Below are 4,850 nucleotides of genomic sequence, written 5' to 3'. Positions count from 1 at the left end.
TGTCAGGAATTGATGGAGCCTCTCCAGAGACAGCTATAACAGGCTTATGTCAGTATGATCTTAGCCATTCTGACTGGTGTGAGGTGGAATCTCAAGGTTGTTTTGATTTGTATTTCCCTGATGACTAAGGATGTTGAACATTTTTTTAGGTGCTTCTCAGCCATTCAGTATTCCTCAGTTGAGAATTCTTTGTTTAGCTCTGTACCTCATTTTTAATTGGGTTATTTGGTTTTTTGGAGTCTAACTTCTTGAGTTCTTCACGTATTTTGGATATTAGCCTTCTATAGGATGTAGGGTTAGTGAAGATCTTTTCCCAATCTATAGGTTGCCATTTTGTCCTATTGCCAGTGTCCTTTGCCTTACGGAAGCTTTTCAGTTTCATGAAGTCCCGTTTGTCAATTGTTGATCTTAGAGCTTGCTCTGTTCAGAAAAATTTCCCCTATGCCAATGTGTTTAAAGGTATTCCTCACTTCCTTTTCTATTCAATTTAGTGTATTTTGTTTTATGTTGAGGTCCTTGATCCACTTAGACTTGATCTTTGTACAAGGAAACGAAAATAGATCAATTTGCATTCTTCTACATGCAGACTGCCAGTTGAACCAGAACCATTTGTTGAGAATGCTTTCTTTTTTCCCACTGTATGGTTTTGGCTTCTTTGTCAAGGATTAAGTGTCCACAGGTGTGTGGGTTTATTTCTGGGTCTTCAATTCTACTCCATTGATTGACTTGTCTGTCTTTGTACCAATATCGTGTGGTTTTTAAATCTATTGGTCTGTAGTACAGCTTGAGATCAGGGATGCTGATTCCCTCAGAAGTTCTTTTATTGTTGAGAATTGTTTTCACCATCCTGGGTTTTTTGATCAATTTTAAAAATAAAAAATATGTTTAAAAATCAAAATGAATACTTGCTTCATAATAACTTTTTCAAGGATTTTTAAAACATTTAAAAAGTTCTTAGTTTTATTTTAGACAGAATCTCTCCATAGGCTGTCCTGTTATAGAACTCACTATGTAGACCAGGCTGATCTCAAATTCAGAGATCCACCTGCCTCTGCCTCCCAATTGCTTGGATTAAAGGCATGTGTCACCACGCCTAGCTCTTTTCAAGATTCTTTATTTACTCCTTCAGTGGGTTCCCTGAGACAACACATCCTCGCCTCGACATAGACTAAGCAACTCAAAAGCTCAGGGTAGAACAGAGATGGCATATGCTTTGGCCTGACAATAGTTCTGCAGAGAGCAGTGGTGAAGAAATGGAGTTATCCTCACCACAGAGTGCCTGTAAAGTCAAGACACTTTGTTGCCTGGTGGGGAGAAATGCAGAAGACTTGAATTTGATGCCAGCATATAAACCCACTCAGTCTGATTAAGTCAGTCCACCAACTAAATGGGAGAAACCATCTCTTCATTCTTCCTGGGTCTGCCTGTCCAGTGTTCCTCACCAGGTAGACATAAAATTGGGACATTGTTTCTATGAAGCTTCATGAGTTCTTTCCTGAAGTTGTCATGACTCAGCCTTTGCCTTTAGGAAAGAAGGCTTAGCAATTTTAGCTGTTAGGACTGCTTTGCTATTCTTGGACCTCAGGATTTGTTTTCTTAAAGAAAGTTGCACAGTGTTTTACTGCCTGGGGTTGCTTCCTCCTTCTGGGAAAGGCTGCCTCCCCGATAATGTTGCTTAGCTATGTTTACAGGCACAGCAACGGGGAGAGAATGTCTATCTCCTCCAGAGGAAGGCCTTCTTCAGTGTCTGGTCACCGGATTCGGAGGCTAGAAGCCAGAGTCTGCCCAGGGTGAATGAGTTGGAGTAGAAGGTGGCTTCCAAGGCAGTTCACGGAGTAGCCACTCACTACATAGCCTCTACTTCTCAGCGTGCTTACCTGTGAAGCCGAGATGACTGCACATGCGTGGCTGTGACCCCTGTACTGTGGATGCCGAGGGGTAGGACTGCCAGGAGTTTGAGGTGAACCTGGGATCCATGTATAGCAAGACTCTACCTCAAAGCAAAAACCTGCTTGCCAGTGTTGGAGAAGACTGCATGAGACTGTAAAGCATCTGATGATGTGGCTGCTCAGAGAAAGCCAAGCTCTTTGTTTCTTTGGGGTTGGGAGTGAGTGAGGTAGCCTGGGTGAGACAGCTCATTGACTGTCCATCCTCAGTTCACACTGCGATTCTCCTCTGTACAGCTCTTCTAAAATTGTACTAAAGTATTGGGCCACAAAAAGAAGACAGCAGCCATGCTCTGTTCCAGTTTGCAGAAAAAGAAGCTAAATTATAACAGGTAAAAAAACAAATCTATATTGTTTTTCCTAAGTGTTTTTCTAAGCTTGTCATACTTGGTGCAAGCATGCTACAAGAATCAGTAAAACAGCAAACACAGATAACACCACTTTGGAACTCTGAGCTATTGAAATGGACAATATATTTCTAAAACAATAAAACAAAACCCTCTTTTTTGTGAGATATGATCACAGTTCCTCCTAGAAGTTTTGAATGTATGCAATAGCATGTACACACAGGACACTGTTATTGTTACATTTTTACAATGGTTTCTCTAGGTGAATTTACTTAAGTGGACTCTCCCAGTTAACTGGCTTGTGTTTTATAAATACTATGACTATCTATAAAATAGAGCATGTTGATTTGGGCCAGTGCCTTTGGCTATAAACTGGTGTAATCTGGGAGAGCTTCTAAAAGGCAGTTTTAGGCCCCTCCCCTCCCACTAAGAATGGAACTGAGTTTTTCAAAGCTCTTTAAGTTTTAACTTGGGACTAGAGTAGAGAACTGACGAGCTAGGTGACATGAGGCTTGCTTGCCTCTGTAAGCAGTGCCCAGTGTCCTTTCTTGAGCTTTCTGGTTTTCATTGTGAACCACAGAACCTGGACCTTCCTTCTCGGGGACAAAGGTATCTAAAGGGGGTTTGGGGCCATTAAGTCAACTGTGCGATGGCCAAGCATCTGAGGTACCCTCACTCCATAGTTAGCTGGTTAGTGAAATGAACCACACAAGCAGGGAGATGCTGCCCCCCCCCCCCCCAACTCCCCTTACATGTGGCAAGTTTTAAGTTTTTATACAACACCTCTTTTCCTTTTCTGGAATAGAATCTTTTCTTTGACCACTTCTTTAGCCTTGGTTTGATTTTCTAAACATCCATTTTCTCTGTTGGTATCCTCACCTTTGTCCTAAGCCTGATGGTGGAGATGAAGGTATTTTAGCAGCAGCCTGGTTGCTGTTACTACCTTGTCACACTTCCTGAGGGGTGAGCATGCCAGTCTGGGAACACATCAGATTCAATGCTCCTGCAGCTGGCAGAAGAGATGAACAGTCAACTAGAACTCCTGATGTCATCTTAGCTTCATCATGTAAACAGGACACCATCTTTGATGAGGCAGTTTATGTTGGACACTTGCAAAAGCCATTTATTACTATTCATCTCTGACACAGCCACTACACGTTCCTACCAGGATTATGACGCAGTCTTTAGTTGACTCTTTTGCAGACAAAGCAAAGTCACTGCCACTGCAGAACTGATGGATATGTTATAGTCATGGCACAACTGATGGATCCTCTTTCTCCTTAAAACAACAAACTGTCTAAATGCTGAAAATGAAACATACCTCAGGACCACATGAAGTCTGTTTTAGCTAGAGAAATCAAGACCACAACTGTCAATTTCATTCTCTTCTTCAGATGCCAAGATGAGCAATCGTGGCCGTCCCACACCAGGGCACTGTGGCCAGGTGAGTTCATTTCTTACCTTTTATGGTGGTATGGACTCATTATGATTAAACTGGCCCATCTAACTTGAACTGACTACCTCATTAATCTACAAAGAACCAGAAATATGTGGCATGGACTTTTAACCATATTTAGAAGCAGAAAAGTGGAAGGCGAAGGCTAGGACTCAGCTAAGACAGCAAGGCATGAGTCTTCTCCCTTCAGGGAATCCTAGGCAGCTGTGGAGAGAGAATGTGAGTGGCACGTGCCAGCTGTCTGGGGCAGCCCACAGTGAGTGACCACTGTCATTTATTGGTCATGGAAGAGGCCTTACAGCAGATGGAAAATTAATGGAAATTCCCCAAAGCAGAAGCAACTAATCTGTGGCTAGTCAGGCAGTCTCTCAAGAGGGAGACGTCATCTACAGAGAACAGGTAGTCATGATGACAAAGGAGTATGGAGCCCCTGATGGCTGCCCTAACAGGGAGGATAGAGGTTCTGTCAATCTAAAAGGTGACGGCTCATAGTTAGTCTAACTAAGCTAGTACCCTTGACCAGTTGGTTCCCCTTATGTTTTATTATTAGACAGTCTGGTTGTATAGCTCCAGCTGGCCTTGAATTTAAATCCACTACCTTCCTCAGCTTCTCTAGGGCTGGGATAGGTGTGTACCATGCTGGCTACTAGCTGGCCTTTCCGAGGCTTACACAATTACTCAAGGCTCAGTACTAGCCCCATTTTACAGTTAATAACCTGCACCAGTGTTGGTACAAATGGCTAATTGGAATGCAGTCTGGTTACAAATATGATCCCTGATTTCAAGAGAAAACAGAAATGGCATGTCAGGTTCACGCTCAAGTCAGGAGCCAAGTTCTGAGAAGTGAATTGCCCATATGTCCCCCCATGCTCAGCAGTAGAGCCCAGCAGTGGCTGCTCCACAGAAGCAGGCTATGCTGGGGCTCTGTATCCACCCAGTCCTCATTTTAACACGTAGGTTTCTATAATTTAGATTTAAAAAAAAGTCCTCCTCCCATTAAATTTCTAAACTCTAAAACAATGTTATATTTTTTAAGAAATGGTTTCTTTTATCCAACAGGCAGCAATGTAGTTCCTTCAGGTTCTGTTTCACAACCACACA

This window comes from Mus caroli, unplaced genomic scaffold, assembly GCF_978045245.1.
Source record: "Mus caroli unplaced genomic scaffold, Mus_caroli_1 scaffold_11, whole genome shotgun sequence".
Taxonomy (NCBI): Eukaryota; Metazoa; Chordata; class Mammalia; order Rodentia; family Muridae; genus Mus; species Mus caroli.
The sequence above is the reverse complement of the archived record's forward strand: the minus strand, read 5'-3'. Positions refer to the sequence as shown.